The sequence below is a fragment of the Scatophagus argus genome, chromosome 24 (genome assembly GCF_020382885.2).
Source record: "Scatophagus argus isolate fScaArg1 chromosome 24, fScaArg1.pri, whole genome shotgun sequence".
Classification (NCBI taxonomy): Eukaryota; Metazoa; Chordata; class Actinopteri; family Scatophagidae; genus Scatophagus; species Scatophagus argus.
In genome coordinates, this window is record NC_058516.1 from 9,943,219 (window position 1) to 9,960,454 (window position 17,236).

General features: G+C 41.8%; 1 protein-coding gene across 13 annotated transcripts in view; it reads left to right on the plus strand.

Annotated features, from left to right (window-relative positions):
* Positions 1–10,060: 10,060 nt before the first annotated feature.
* The window catches only part of mbnl2 (muscleblind-like splicing regulator 2), a 50,384-nt gene continuing 43,208 nt past the window's right edge, over positions 10,061–17,236 (plus strand). For 3 of the 13 annotated variants that reach the window (XM_046382263.1, XM_046382268.1, XM_046382264.1), the window contains exon 1: positions 10,072–10,444. The gene's annotated coding sequence lies outside the window, so the exon portion shown is untranslated. Of the gene's footprint in view, positions 10,445–14,195; positions 14,778–17,236 lie in introns of those variants that run through there. The other 10 variants (XM_046382259.1, XM_046382265.1, XM_046382267.1 and 7 more) reach the window with 8 other exon arrangements.

The following is a 17,236-nucleotide window of genomic DNA, read 5'->3' on the forward strand; positions in this document are numbered from 1 at the left end:
AGATCTGTCTGCTTTGTCTGACTGAGCACCACCAGCCACTGCTGGCCTCCAGTCAAATAATTTCCTGCTGTTCTGTTATCTGTGTTTCTATACCACTTAATCATATTTAAGCACACATTTATACATATATTGCAACTTTTACTGTATCATATTTAAATTAAAAGGCAGCCTGTAATTAAAAATTTTATAGGGTTGATACATTTTAAATTAAACTTCTCAGGACAGACCAAAAAGTACTGCGTCAATAACATAAAAGCACTTTGGCTGATACACCAACTACACGACGCTGCCGAGTGTGTATCCATCATGTTGTAGTTCACTTTTCTGAATCCGTGAGAGTTAATGAAGCTGAACCTCTTCATGTCGGCTTGTCGCCTGTCATTCTCTTTTTCACACTATATGCTGAGGTGTGCATGAGTGTTTCAGGCAGAGACAGCCATGTGAGGAGACAGACAGGCGTCTGTCTGTCACACAGGCAGGAAGGAGTGTAGGTCTGTGCTTTGACCTTCAGTCTCTTCCTGCTCTAACAGACACTAGGTTCCCTCCCAGGGGTGGGCGGAGGAAGACGGTGGTTTGACCTACGGAGCCACACCTTCCCACCCCCTCAGTGCTTCATCCCTAAACATCATTGATGTGGTGAGGGTCAGTGCTCCCTCTGATCTCCACTGTTTTGCATTTGATGCTATTGTGAGATTTGTTTTTCAGCCGAGTTCTAAGGGTCTCGTGTGGCCACCTGTGGAGCTGACAGACATACCTTTGGTTTGGTTCCCAGCCTCATTTTATTTATTTTGTTTTTCAAATCTTAATTGAGTACAAGTTCTCTTTTACCAAATCACAACAAACTGCGCTGTGTGACTGAGAAGAAAAAGAATAAATGCTTACTGGGAATTATTACAATGGTCAAATTAATCGCGTCAAATAGTGTTTTTGGTTTTTTTTAATTATTTGACAAAGTTCTCTTGAGCTTGGATCCTTCTCTGTCCTACTTTTCCCATGATGCAACCAAAAGCAGGAACATGATAGTTGGCCTGGACTTTTTTTTATTATTATTATTCAAACTTCATCTGCTAATGAAGCCCACCAGACAAAAAGGGAACAAAAAGGAGACACAACCTGATAGCATTTTGGTTCCCTTTAATGTTGGGATGCTGATTTCAGCCGTATTGTCTAGACCTTTACGTATAGGTGGAAAATAAACCTTCCAAGTAGGGCTTACCGTTTTCTAAATCACACATAGCTCTAAATTAGTCGTCTTGGAGAACAGATCTGAGCCTGTAATCCTCTGACTTGAATCAGTAAGCTAACTAAGTCATAAACTTTCATATTTAGGCCTTTGCATATAGAATATAATTTGTAACAACACTGCAGCCTGCCTGCAGATCTTATTTATAACAAAAGGTTGATTTGGTTTTAGGCATTTTAATGCAGAAACGTTACATATTATATTTTTATCAGTGTTGTTTCACTTCTGGATGACCTTTCAGACTAAAGACAAAAAAGAAGGAGCTCAGGAGGGGATTAATTCAGTGAAACCTTTTGTTAAAATTGCAGCTCCCTTTCACTCAAGTTATGTTGTTCCAAAACAGAAATCTTCCCAACCTTGTGTGGATGTGCCACATGAGCCAAATGCAACAGCTCCCAAAATGAAAACGAAGTGTTTCTTGGAGGCCTGTGTTCCCATGGCTCCTCGTCAGCTGTGCCAACAGCACCGTACAGAACCTCTCCGGCCCAAACGCCCACCGCGTTGCATAAATAAATCACCATGCTGGGAAGCATCTGCACCAGGGAAGTTAACACGGATATGACTTACTGCAGAACAGATGTCTTTTCTGTCTGAAATAACATCAGATTCATCCCAGAGTGAACCCAACACCTTCCTTTTAACTACCAGGAGGATAACCACAACAAAAGCCGCCCCCCCATGTCCGTTTATTCCCCCCCTAGATAGGGGGGGGAGTTGGTAGACAATAGATGAAAATATTCTGGCCTTCGTGTCTGATGTGGGCTTTTTTTTTCTCATGGTGTTTTTTCATGTGCTTTTATGGGTACGTTTGATTGCATCTATCAGGTGCACAAAAGAGGAACAAGGTCGCAGACAAAGGGATGAGAGGATGTGAGGAAACTCATACTTCTCACTTATGGGTTCTAATATACTCATATTTGTCCTATAGACCGCGACCTTTAATCCTGATTGGCACACTGAAAGTGGATGAGCGCGCAGCACACAGGCACACCTCCTTTATCATTCAAAGTGTGCCAGAGCTATCAACCTGAATAAATAAATCCCCCCTCTTATCTCACAACACAAAACTGGATAAGTGCTCCCACCGGGTCTGGATGGAGGAAGCTGTCAGCACCTCTATTTTGGTTTGCCTTTGCCTCATACAGAGACAGAATCCTGTTTTTCTCTCCAATCCATCCTCCTGGTTTTTCAGTCCCCTGGAGAGTCGTTTCCCTCCATGTGCGTGAGACGTATGCATCCCACCACACCGTCCATACGTGATCCCTCTTTCCTGCTTATCTTCGGCGGTGGGCCTATATCTTTCAGCAGTTGATAAATCCCCGATGCTGCAGAAATTTCCAGGTTAGGAGGAAAGAAAACAGGATTTTCCACATTGTCTGCCTTTAAACCTGTTTGTGAAACACATTTGCCATTACTCATCTTTACACCTTTGCTTTCCTATATCACACCCATGTCTGTTTTGACACCTGTAGCTACTGTGGACAGACGACAGTAGTTTTATCTGTAGTCCAATTCCAAAAACCTAAATTTTGTTCATGATTTCTAATAAAGCACACAGGATTTAGTTTGTTTATTTAATTAATCTAACAAGACGCTGGATGAACTTAGAAGGAATAAATAAAATGAAATGTGTGTGCCAGATAAGAGCAAATTCCTAATGTCGTACGTCTCTGTTGAAAAATGATTGCTTTTCTACTGAAATGATTTCCGTTCCACACAAGGCGAGAGCAGTTTGTCAAGAACAATCTCTGCTGGCTTTGATGCCTCCATAAAAACACTGTAGGTTTTCCCATTGATCCAACAATAGAACCCAAAAAGGCTCATCAAAGGGAGGTTATACAATATTCATCTTTCTGACAGAGCAACATTGCCACCTGCAGCCGGTAGAAGTCAGTAAACCACTTAAAGGGGTACTCACATGGCTTATCAGGCATACTCAATCAAACACAGATAAAGTCGTATGAAGGACACCAAGGGACGGCCAAATGGCGATTCATCCGACTTATGTGATTGTCTCAACCTGAACAGAACAGGGCTGTCTGCGCTTTAAGCTGAAGTGTTTTTGTTTCTTTAGGAAGAAGTACATTTTGATCTTTTGACCTGCGATGGTGATACAGAGTAGACTTCCCCATGAAGCAAGTTGGCTGTCCTATACATTTTCTCTGTGGCCTTTATGAAATTTACTGTATGGATAGGATCTTAGTTTTAGTGGATGAGGTGTTTCATTGTGCCTCTGTGAGTTATTCCCTTTGCCATGCTGCCCCCCAGTGGCAGTCTAGGGTAGGCCACATGGGGAAATTCATGGGGCGTGTGTGACAGAGGGACTCCTACTGTTTAATATTTGACATAGTGTTTTTTGTCACCAGTAATTTTCAGCAATCCATTTTTAAAAATGGCAACCAGGAGCCCCAAAAGCCCGGGTTCTTTAAAATTCTAAACACAGACTTTGCAGCAGCGCTTTTGAAAACTTTTTCCGTTAGATACCCATGCTTAATCTCAAATTTGGCTTCACGATCTCTGAAACATATGATCAGTGACATTTAAGTGTGTCAGGTATCTTCTTCTTCTTCTTTTGCCAGAGCTCCTGCCAGAAGTATTTTCATTTTAAGCAGGAGATTTTTTTTTTCCATGCAAACTTACCTTAAAACAAAAGGAATATCTGCAAGAATCGTTTTCAATCCTGCATTGTCATGGGTGAAGACCTACAAGTCCTTTTTACTGTACCAGCCTTGACCACTAGATGGAGCCATCAGACCATAATTACAGTTCAAGTACTCCAATGGATGACAGCTTTCGTACCATTGTCATCCAGAGGTGGAAGCACTTGGAGTAATATTACTGCTGCACTAATATGAAAAATTGTAATGTGAAAAGTCAGGTAAGCTATCAGACAAAATGTAGGGGGAAAAGGAGTACAGTACCTGCCTTGGTGATGCAGTGGAGTGGAAGTATATATAAGTATAAAGTTGCATTTGCATAAGTAAATGTGCTTAGATACATTCCATCGCTGCCAATACAGAACATTAAACAAAATAATGAATCACAGCATTTTTATTTGTCTTTATTTGAGATATGAGATGCTTTCAGTGGAAGAAATAACTTAACCTTTACTCATATTATAATTTGACAGTATGGTGCATATTCTGGATGCATGGGCTTTCATTTTACCGTCTTTTCTGGATTATTCACACAATTGCGCTTATAGCTCACGGGTCAAGGCATATATGTGTATGCAAGGGTGTGCTGGCAAGATATTTAATTGATTTAGCCACTGGCACGCTACTCACAACACAAACACACACACATGCTCGCTGATCCTCCACCCACTCTCGTCCATAAATACATTTCCACTGCAAGTCACACAGCAAATAAATCACCATGGTTACAGTAATATAATAATTGCTGTACTTGAAGGAGGCTCTGACTGATGATGCTTGCAAGACCACTTAGAAATCGATAATTACAGAGAAAATATGGCAAGCGCGATTCATTTAGCAGCAGAATGAATGTCTGAATGCCTGTTTGATCCACTGAGCAGGATGGAGTGTGGAAAACAGAGTGAGTGGATGTGAATGTCAGGAACTAAAGAGTGGAGTGAAGATGTGTGTGTGTGTGTGTCTTCCTCTCTTCAGCTCACATTATCACTAGTCATGTTAGCATCCTTTTAGAAGCTGCTTTCCAAGCCAGATTACACTGAAAATTGGCAAGATTTAAGCTCACTACTGATTTTCTAAATCCTTCATTAATGCTAAGGATCTCAATTATGTTTTGCATGTAATCTGAGTGAATTTTAAAAACCCAAAGACCCACTTTATCCACAGGACAGAATATGCTTATATGGTGCATCCGACAATTCCACACATCCACACATTTGTGATTAACCAAGTTACCAAAAACTAATTAACCAGGACCAATTCAGCCCTGATTTTATAGCAACTTTCAGTGTATGTGGAAAATAGAGGCTGACAGACACATGGGTGGCCATTGTTATCACCTAATACTGTCTGTTAGACATATTGTATAGCTATCTATCAGCTTATATGCTCATATTTTTTTTTGGTTTTGCTTTGCAGATAATAATGTTAAAAGAAAAAAAAAATCTTTGGGGTAAATTCTTCAGCATGTGTGGGTCTCTATGATGTGAATTTTATCATCAGAGGGTGTGCGTGCAGGCTCTCTGTGGACTTGTGTGTGTGTACCTCTACTGTTTGGTGACCTTGTGAGCTACTACACACACGACTGTGTTCGTGCTGGTATGCATGAATGTGTGTGTGTGTCAGGTGCGAAAGCCTAGCCAGCCACCCATTCCCAATTAGCTGCAGACCACCTGAATACACTATTAGTCTAAAAAATAACAAACAACCAAACAAAAAACTGCTCAAATTTGAAAATTTAGACACACTGTGACAGTATGTAGTCTAAGACGGCAGCATCTCTTTGGACAGGGTTGCCCGCCCTTCTATGAGGCATTGAAAGTGTCCTTGTGAGCTAGCAGCCTTGCAGCAGGAGCATCAATATTTCAAGTTGATGCGTCGCCTTGAGATAGGTTATTATTGTCTCCAACACTGAGGGAAACACGTGTCAGAAACACACACACGTTTCTTTTTTTTCTCGCAGTTTAAATGGTGGCATCTTTGGCGCCGGGACGCAGAGACGGAAAGACCTGTCGTCAGAGGCGAAATGCAAGCCGCCATTTTTCATTCACAAAAATCTCAACATTGTTACAGCTTGTCAGAGTGCAACATTTTTAATTAGCCCAACTTCAGGCTGTGTTTATGAGTGTGTGTTAGAGACAGAGAGAGAGAGAAAGTATCCGTGTGTGTGGACATAATTAGCTGACTTCTCTCTGATCCTTAATGTATTATTGAATATTTCAAAGGAGTCTCTATCCTTTTGGGCTAAGTGACCGCCAAGTCGGGATCACGAGGCCGGTTCGGCTGTGATGAAGGGCGGTTCAGCCATTAGGGAGTCTGGGCCGAGCTGTTGGCCTTGGTTGAACCCGGAGCTCATGAATAATATAAATTCCCTTACTGTATTTGGAAGCACTTTGGACTGCAGGAAGTGCTGAGGGGGGGGGGTTAGCTGATGATGCCACATTGATTTTTGGTCATGCAGTTTCAGGGAACAAATAAATTCAATAGTTGGTGGTGAATAATAGCTTGTAGAAAATAGACAGGTTATTGCACTCGTTCCTGGTGCAGAAGAACAGTCGAGGGTCTCGTTTTGTTGCCTCTGAACTCCACGCGTTGCAACCTTGACAAGACAATAGCTGTGTTGTCATGGTAATATGCCTTTTCTCCTGACATTTCCAAGATTTTCATCTCTCACAATTACTGAGCCTGTTGTCTTTTCTCAAATGCCACAGTTCCATGTTGGATTTACTCTGCTGAGATCTTACAGTTATGGAATTCTTAAAAGGCCAGATATTTAGACCATGAATTAAGGGCAAATCCTAATTCTGCTGGGCTGAATAATAAGGAAGTATTTTAGTACAGTCTTATAAATCTCTCTCATCAGTTAAAGGCATCTGTCTGACAAACAAAGGATTGATAGTACACTGCGCAAGTATTGTTGACACTTTCTCCATAAAGTTCAACACTCCAGAAGTCGCAGCTTTCACACTTCAGATTTTGCACTGATTACACTAACATCATATACCACATTAATAACCGTGCTGGTTGGTGGGTGCTCTTCACTTTGGACAGAGCCAGGCTTGCTGTTTCCCCCGTTTCCTGTCTTTGTGTCAAACTATCGGGCCCCATTTCCCAAAATGTTGAACTATTCCTTTAACTCAAAGTTCACTTACCAGCTTTTGCCAATCCTGACGTGCTTTTTTGTTTAGTAAAATTTGATGCAGGATTGCTGCAGTATTTATATTGCAGTATCTTTTCCTTAAGTAAAGGGTACTTCTACCATGACTGCAAATGATTGTTTGTTTTTTTTTACATATGAAAACAATAGATAAATTACAACAATTATCACTCAGTTAGGAAGTGAGTCAAAGTTTAATTTTCTTCTGAACTGCACCACACATGATTCACTATGGATAAAACAGTATATCTTCCTTTATGCTGAAATGGATCCCGGATGAGGCACTGTGAACAAATACCCGCAGCAGATGATTTATGGTGATGCATAACTACTCTTTTCTCAGCGGACAAATGAGTCTGCCTCAAAATGGATCCTCTCAGCATTTTTGAATAAGCTCTCCTGGTGCAGTGTGCCGGCATTTGGGGATGGGTTTGTTTAATGACAGCGGGACCATCTTCAATCCATCATTACTCAGGCGTTGTGATTAGTAAAAAATGCTCATCAAAGTCATAGTGGGAGTAAAATGTCCAGGTGGTCTCCGTACAATCAATCAGATTGACTAAACCACAGTGCACACACACAAACACACACAACTCTCGACTGAGCTTAGTGTCAGCCATAAGCTCTTTCCATTAAACCTGAGCTGCATTAAGCATTTGGGTTAAAAGCTTTCATAATCAGGTGTGTTCTCGTTTATTGTACAGAGATTTCAGAGATCAATACTGCTCTTGATGTGAGAGCTTTGCCCACTTTGCCCAGGTGTGTGTGTGTATGCAGAAGGAGCTCAGAGCCAGAGCTTTGGCCCAGGTGTCTGTACCCATGCGCTCATGTATTTGTCTGTTTACTGTCTTCTGTCTGCCTTTCCTACTGTGATGTTTTGGAGGAACTAAGAGCTGTGTGTAGATACTGTGGCTGTTTTTTTTTATGTTGCTTGACGCCCCCTCAGTTGATCCAGAGGTCCGCTCTACAGACTGCTAACTGCAACAAATGTAGAGCGAAAACCCATTAATGAGCACCACACACACACACGCAGACACACGCAGACATCTGCCCTGCTTCGTTTTTCTTTGCTCGTCCGTGAACATCCCTCATATCCATCTTTACCAGTGCTAAGCGCGCTATTCAGTCTTACAACCACGTTTTCTTCTACTTTGCACCAAAGGGAGACAGTTGCATTTGTTTCATATGCAAATGAACTCATTTTCACAGTTGTGATGAATCCAGCGATATTGACTTTGCAGAAGATGAAGGATTTGCCTGTCATTCGGAATAATATTCCCGGATGAACTTTTGAAAAATCATGTGCTCGAAATACAGTCTTGTGGCTAAAACAATGAGTCAAACCTGGCACAAATGTTTCAACCCTGTACGTCCGTCTATCAACCTCAACTTTATTTTTCAAACAAGTCAAATAAAGAAAAAGTCTTGTTAAACTGGACATTTTTTTTTTTTTTGCAGCTTATACCGGATATATTTCTGTGTTTTTTATGAGTGTGAATCCCTTGTGTGCTTGCGCGTTTGTTTGCAAGTGTGTGGGCGTTCAGGGACTTTTAGAGAAGTATGCCGGCAGCAGCGTTTTTACAAATGCCTCCTCTGCATTGAGATCAATACATTAGGCCTCAGGGGAAAGGCTTGACCTATGTGTGCAGTTTTCAGTTCATAATCACTTACATCTTAAAAATACAGTTTTTTCGCCTCATAGAGGTACTGCTTTGGATATTTTACTTTTCCACATGCTATATTCGGAAGAAAAACATGCCATATGGTCAGATAAAAAAAAAAAGGCTAATGGCTCTGACATTTCTTTAATTAAATGCGGGAGAGAACATGAGCAGACTGGGCAAATATCAGCATTTAAGAGGAAAAAGAAGCATTAATTGGTTATCTTTCAAGCCTTTACTGTTGATTGGCATGAGGCAACGTTTTAGTAAACATGAACTTGAATTATACCACCAGTGTCATGCGTGTTAAACTACAAAAAATATTCAGTTGAGCCCATAAATGTATTTGCTTCAACCAACTGTTATTTCTTTATAACATTGTCATCAATCCGTTGCCAGCTAATAACGTCTTCATCCCTGACACTGCCGAAAGCCCGCGTCCTGACAAACTGTGATGCCTTCATTCTCAGCAGCATTCCACTGAAGCAGGACTTGGCCCTGACAGAGCGGTCTGTGATGGCTATGTTCATTGTTCATGTGCTCAATAGGCAGCACATGGCGTGGGCTGCAGACAGTGGGGCTAAATTTGTGCCTCTCTGCTCATTCCGGGGATATTTGTGACTTGCTCCTTGTTGACTAGTTGCGCTTCTTGCTGACAACGGGTCTCTGTGTGTCACAAACTGCTAAATCCAGCCAGCTGTATGCAATTAGGCTGCAAAATGCTGGGGATGTGAACACTCCTCTGCAAAGGATCAAGTGGTGACGATGTGCTGATTTACAGTGTGTGATCAGCTTTCTGTCATTTTTGCTATTAGATTTCTTTTGACAGGTTTGAAACAGTAATAACAAAATAATTCAATACATCACCCTTCCAGTATACAATAGAAATCCTGTATATTGAGGAACATTGTACAAACCAAATCAATTAAATCACTCTTGTATCAATACCACTATATTAAAATAATTCAAATATATTAATTTTTAATATTTATTTAGGAAATCGTGGCTTGGAGGAGGTTATTGTACTTTAGGTTTATGGGGATATATAAGTATCTCACAGAATAAATTGCAATACACTTGTCAAATGTCTTTAACGTTTTCATCTCGTCGATGGCAGGCTATTTTGACAGCCACTGGTTCATAAATCACCGGACACATCTTCTCCCCCGGGGAGATTCACTGTTGTTTCCTAGGTAACAAGCGCCCCCCACCCCTCCCTTTACCCTTGGTTCCTCTGGACTGTACCACGTTCACTGTTGGGTTGGTATTGTGTTGTTAATGGAATAGAAGTAGATTTTCCTGGTTAAATTGATCAAAATATAACATTACATTTTGTTTACATTATATTTATCTTTTGAATGAAGCTTAAAACATCAGAAATATTTGATCATAAATGCGTTATTAACGTTTAGACCTCAGCACCAACCCCCTAGTAAAGCACATTCAACATTTCATCGAACTGTCAAAATCGCTTGTTGCTTCCTACCTTAGCCTTAAAAGTAGTTAGCGAGCTAGTGTGTAGCGAGTGGTAGCCTGCGTCTGCCTTTCACAGAAATGTATTTCGAAAGCGAAAAAGTTTGCTGCTAAACGGAAACAGTGAGAAGTCTCGGCCGAAGAGCATATTTGCCGTCCTGTTACGAACCTTGGGTTCCGTTCCAACCGAAATAGCGCTCTCGAGAAGCGGTGGTGGCGGCTGAAGTGCAGCTGGATGTGACAGGTTCGTCATCAGGTAAGCTGCAGGTAGTTAGCTTAGCAGTTAGCAACATTTGGATCTGGCATTTCTTTACACACTTGTTACGGCGTTATGGGGAATATAGCGGCTCTTTGGACAGTAGAGGTGGCTAAAATGGTTCTAAAGATGCTACTCCAGTATCAACAACGTGATACGCTGGTGTCTGGTTTGCTATGCTAGCTCATAATCATTGCCCAGATAGCTTATGAAAACTAGGAGGAAACAGCTCCATTAAAAACAAAGATTTAATCAGCATGCATTACGTCTAAGTGGACCCTGTGTGTCTCTTATGCACGGTTCAATGTAATGCTTTCTGGGACATGCTGTTCGCTATTAGTGAGGTAGCTAATGACCATGAAATCACTCGGGGATAGGTTTTATAATAACTCGTTTATTATTGATTTCATGTTGATTGACAACCTCCAGTGTTAAGTAATGACATTTTCATCATTATCACAAGTCACATATTTCAGTGTACTACGAACCAACTTTTGTGTGTTGTTACTTTCAAATGCAATTCTTAAAACAAAATAAATGTCATTGCTGATGTGATGAATGGATTGTTAGATTTAAATGCAAAAAATATGTCATGTGTTTTAAGCATAAAACATGCTAATGAGCAATTGAAATTATTTCATATTATGAACTGCCACACACATCTTCAGCTACCAAGAGTGATATATGTAGCTGAGTGAGAAACAGAAGATAGGGAGAGGTAAAGAAAATCAAATGCATGTACAGAACTAAGAAACATCTGCACAAAGCAGTTACCTGTGAGTGGGCGTAACTGCTCTCAAAGTTCTCCTCTGAATCACCTGCCTTTTGACAATTTTGGACTGGCAAACTAAGGGAGGTAATAGCTTTCTTATGAATGGTCACTTTCAACTCGATCAGCCCACGTTGAACCTTGATTGACAGCTTCTGTTAACTGAAAAGCAGCCAGACAGTTTGGCCAGAGGCTTGTTATCACAAACAGCTGTGTCCTGATGAGGCTGAGTCTGTTGTTTGTCTTTCCAGCCTTCTTTAAATGAAACATGGAAAATAGCATTAAGAGGCATGATAAATGTATTTTTTATTAGAAAAGAATTAGGATGGATTAACGATAGACTCCAAAGCAACTTGCCTGAGCAGTTATTATCATGAGCGTTTTTGTTTAAATAATTTTCTCGACTCTTGACATAAATCTGACCCCATGCAGTTCTAATGAGACATAAGTGGAGGAACATTTTAATCTACTGCAGATTGACTGAGCAAGATTTTTTACACCTGGGTAAGGTTAATAAGTTGTGATCTGGGTAAGTGCTAGGTCATGTAGAGCAATTGGTCCTTCTGAACAGTGCAGAAAGGCAGCAGCAGACAAATAGAAATCCACTATTAGAATGTACAGAGGTCCTTTCTTACCATTTGTATAATATATTGTGAATATTTTATTTGTATTTATTGTGTACATTAAGGCTGAACAGCACAGGTACACCTGAGTAAGACAAAGTAGTCCACCACCAAAATGAGTGTTAGGACATCGTATGAAGAATTGGCCAATCACATCATATCGGATAAAAATAGTGTCAGATTAACCTATGGAATACAGACAATGTTTAATCCCAAAGCAGTGGGAATTTTATTGTAGCAATACCAGGACTTCCTCATCTCTTATCTTCACTTTTGTACCCAGTTTCACTGCACAGCCTTGAACTCGCTCCAAAACACACTGGTAGACCACTTGCCTACGCATCCATTAGACAGTTGTTTGTTCTCAATCATCATGTGGACCTGCTGTGACAGACTCACCCGAATGGGTTTTAAGCGGAAGGAAGCACAACTCTCTGCCGCTTCATATTTGATTATGGCTAATAATAGAAAAAGACAGCTGCCTTTTCATTGATCTGTCTTCGGTGCCCTATTTCTGAGCCTTGTTTTTTCTCTCTCCCTCTCTCTCTTTGTCATGTTGAAACCCATAGTAGTAACTCGGAATTCTGCTTTGCGGAGCATTTTCAAAGTTTGAACCCATAGATGCTCATTTGCTGTAATTAGCCATTGTTTCAGAATACTCCTTTTGTATTTGAAAACGAAGCCGCTTTGGGCCACAGAATCTGGTTGTGTGCAAGCGAGCCAAGCCGTTTGGGGTCAAACAGGACAGGGATAATAAGAGGGGAGGGGATACCATGTGGGAAGGAAGTGGCTCAGCTTGTTTGTCTGCGAGGCTTTTGTTTGTTTTCCTGTCGGACAAATCTATTTAGGAGGCAGGCTATCTGAGGTCTGCCGGTGGAAATTAGCTACGAGCACGGCTAGTTACACAGTTATTGACAATTATTCAGTAATGTGGTTATTGAGAAATCAGTTGCAGCCAAATGGGAAATTGATAAGCTTCATCTGTCAGCAGTGGCGTAGCTGGCTGGCTTGTACAACTGCTATTGTTGTGGATGAATCATAACATCATAACATTTTGCTGTACGCAGTTGTTGCCGTCTAGGAGCATTCCTGCGCCTCAGATCTTTTGCATCTGAGCACATGATATATCACAGTTAGACCACATTCACGGAAGGTGTAAGGTGACACTTTTGCTTTTGACAAAAGCTGTTATCCCCCTGCCTCCCGTTTTGCTTGCTTTGCGTGCTTCTTGTAATGGCAGAGTGCTTGTCTGTGTTATTTGATTACAGGTGCCCTGATGACATCAGCATACAGTGTTGTTTGCTGAGCTTGACAGTTTTGTTTTTTTGGTTTTTTTTTTTTTATGCTGGAGAGATTAATTCCCTCAACCCCCATCTCCCCAAAACCATTTGACAAATCTATTGCTTGTGGAGCATCAGATTATATAGAGCTATGAAAGCATAATCAGACTGTAAATAGGTTTGTTTATCATTGAACTGTGAAACATGTTTAGCCTCACTGATGTCAACGAAACACCCAGGCTGGCATGTCATTCATAACCTTTTGTATGAGGCAGAGAGAAAGAGACACACAGAGAGAGACACAGACACAGACGGTACAGCTGTTCTATTGAATCTGAATCGAAAAGTCGTGAAGCTGGATCTCTGACTCATCAGTTCTGTGACGCTCCGGTTGCACGGCTCATGTGATGCCAACTAGCATGTCATCAGCTGGGTGGAGAGGGGAGAGGACGGGTGGGGGGGCGGGGTGTGGAGACAGACCAAGGCTTTCATATCCGAGTCACCACCAACCTTTTTATTAATTTATTTTTATTTTTTTGTTTCAGGCAAATTCTGATGCAATAACAATAACAGAAACGTTCTGTGCAATTTTCCAGTCCAGTAAACGAAGGAATTACACTGAAATAGAGCTTGAAAGATAGCTTTGAGAAATAGGAGAAAACACAGGTGAGGGATGAAGAGAAGTGTGTGTGTGTGTGTTGGGGTAGGTATTTAAGAGAAGGGAAGGAGAAGAGTGTCTGGTAAATGAGTTTGGAGGACAGATGCTGAGGGGAGGTAGAGGAGAGTCGGGAGGGGGAGTAGGTGCAGTGCTCTTGTTTCCTGGGGGGATGGTGTTAAATGTGATGATAGAACATAGACAAGGACACAGCTGATCTTCATTATGCGACTGCTGCACCTCTGATTATTACATGCTGGTATTGCTTAGGAGAATAGAGAAATAAGTCTAGACTTAATATTCTTGAGCTTGTTTTCTTTTAGAGAACAATGCAGGCGCTGCTAATTTGAATCTAAGTATAATCAAGTTCACCAGGAGAAGGATGGAGAAAGAATAAATACGGTAAAGTAAAAGCCAGTTGAGCAGGGGTGTGAATTTGGGGAAATACCTGAAAGATCAGCATTCAGAGGTTGTTACTGTAAGCACGGTTATCGTCCCATCACTTAATCTACTCTCTCCCAATCGAGAGGCTCAGAAAGCTGTGATTCAGAGGAGCAGTCCTTCTATTGGCTGGAGCTGCTAAGGGGCAGAGCCTTGCCACAGGCTGGTGGACAGGAAGGGGTTGGCTTTAGGGCTCTGTGTGTGTGTGTGTGCGTGCGTGTGTGTGTGTTGGGGGGTGGCTGGAAGTGTTACAGCCAGATAGTTGGAGTAGACACTCTTCTGCTTCCTGCCTGCCTGCCTGCCCTCCTCGCACGCCTGCTCCGTGGCTAAGAGAGAGAGAGAGAGAGTGAGACATCGAGAGAAAATCCCTGTCTAGGCATGGACCTCCGGCTGCAGCAGTCGGCAGCTCGCGAGGAATGACAACAGTTCACATGGTCATTAACTCCACTCGCTGAGGCTGAAGGGAGAGCTGTACTGTAGCTCCGTGTCACAGAAGCACCGGCTGCCTCCTGTGTTCGGGACAGCAGACAGACACGGCAAGAGCTACGGGACCCAGTGAAATGAGGTGGGAAAGAACCGTCATATTGGCTGGCTTTTTCTTTATTTCTTTTTTTTTTTTTGTGAAGAAAATTTTTTTCATGACTTCTGCTGCAGTGTGCTGCATACCAGTCTGGGTGGGGAGAGAGGAGAGGGAATGTTTTATCTGTGCGAGAGAGAAAGAGTGTGAGGCAGAAAACGAGGGAAGAAAGGGGAAGAAAATATAGAGAGTGTGGGACAAATGTACAGGAGCACAGGGAGCTTGCAGCCCTTACTGCAGTTTCCAGCATTGTAATGGACTTTCTCTTTCGACTGCTGAAGGAGAGGCATTATTATCACAGCAGTTGACATGCTCCGTCCTCAGTGCAAATGTCAGGAGCTTTTTTTTTTTTCTTTTTTTTTTGCCACATGGGCTACATATTTTTCACTCTCTAGAGAAAAAGTTGTGTTGTTGTGTGGCATCTGCCCTGTCTCTGCTTGCGGCTCTCATAAAGTTTTTCCCTCGTAACTCTCAAATTTTCCGAATAACAAGGGCAAAAGGCAAACACTGGGTCTGATGTTTTGAAGCTCTTCACGTACGTGTGGACACAAATAGCTGATGGCCTGAATAAGCTGGAACTTCACAGTTCTAATAAGGCCCACATCATAATTAACCTTTTGAGTTAGATGGGGCATGGTTGACGTGTCCTTAGCTTTCCGCTGTCTGTCTAGATTTAGCTGTGTGCTAGACGCTGTGCCTAGCACGGTCAAGTAGTGGACATCATTGCCTGCATGGAAAAGGCCAGGGTGGTGTCATACGTCTGGCTGCCGCTCAAGGGGAAGTGGGTGTTTTCTAAAATGGAACATCAGTCCAGCCCTTCCTGTTGAGAAAATAATGGGATAAGTCTCAGACAAGCACCAAGTCCTTACTGCACGACCCTGTCAGCCAGAAATCCCCTTTCTCTAAATTGACTCTCGTACAAATTGCACCTCGAGTTGGTATTAAAAGGATTTAGTGGTTGGTAGGTTTTTCAGACATCTTCTACATGAAAGAGGCAGTCTGATTGCTCTGTGACATGAGGGTGAGTTTGCTGAATCATTCAGTCCTTATGTTTTCAAGTGCTGTAATTTGAAGACTTAAGATTTCCATTCATTTGATGTGTTTCACTTAATATTTCAGTATACAAGGGCTTTAATATACCAGCGTATTTTTTATCCTTAATTACAGGATGTAGGGTCAGTGGAACATATCAAAAACAGTCACAGTGTTATAGGTATAGTGCTTCTACAATTTTCACCTTTGTCTTTTGGATTAAGTTAGCTTGGGTATCCTGTTAATCATCATGTTTTTCTGACAGCACTGTTCACCTCTGGCTGCCAACTATACTGTAATTAGCTGATGACTTGCCTGAGTCCTGGGGCTAAGCAGTAAACAAGTCCATTTACTGAGTGTAGGAGTTGATCTCAATCCCAGATACTAACAGACTCTCCAACTCTCTCTTTTTGTGCTTATAAAAATCTTACCAAATGATGGAAAAGATGCAAAATGGTGTGTTATGAAACGGGCCATCGTTCGAGAGAGAGAACAGCCCAGTGCCATATCATGAGCAGGGCCATTTGGGTCACTGTGGTTTAGCTAAGGCTATTATGATATGGGGCACACCTATCTGCTGACTCTGTGAAATGCTTCTTGTGCAGTCTCCAAACGGTAGCTTAGTCCTGGTATAGCCTCTGCTGAGCTCACTCACCCGTCCTTATCGCTAATGGTACTTGATGATATTGAACTCATGGAGCCGTAGCTTATGCCAAAGACAATTTTGTAAGCATCATAGCATCCATAGTATTAAATACGAATTAGGCTGAAGGGTATAGCCCTGCTCTCTGGAAGATGTAAAGGAACATTTGGCAAGCCAACAAGCTGGTGATGTCACATAAAAAAGCCACATTTGGTTAGCTAGGGACATTTTGATAAAACCTGTGCTATAAGACTCACTCATTTTCCATTACTCACTGGAAACTGAACATTTTCTTCTTTCCCCTCTACAATGAGGCCTTCTCTCCACAGCCTTGACAAACATTGACCACTTATTCCTCTTGGCCATGCAAATGACCGTCGAACGGTGGTTCGCCTGTATAAAATGGTAATAAATGGAAATGCAACCACTCAGGTGTACTGCTCATGTGCACTTCTCTCACAGTCATTTGTTTTTCTACTTTATTTTGCTGGCAACACCTGGCTGATGCCACAGTAAACGTTGTCACAAGGCTTACGACCAATGGAAACCAGGTAGCTTATCGTTTCTGCTTGAACAAATACAAGCAGCTAAGATAAACTGCACGGCACAGCCAGAGTGCACAGATACCAGACTAATGGGTTACATACGTGGTATTCAGAGGTCAAGCCAATGACTTTCACTCGAGACGCCCCAGTCCCGCTGACTCTCATTCAATTAAGCAGACTGACCAAGATAATGCCCCAGCCAGCTGGCCTTAGTAAGCGTCAGTAAT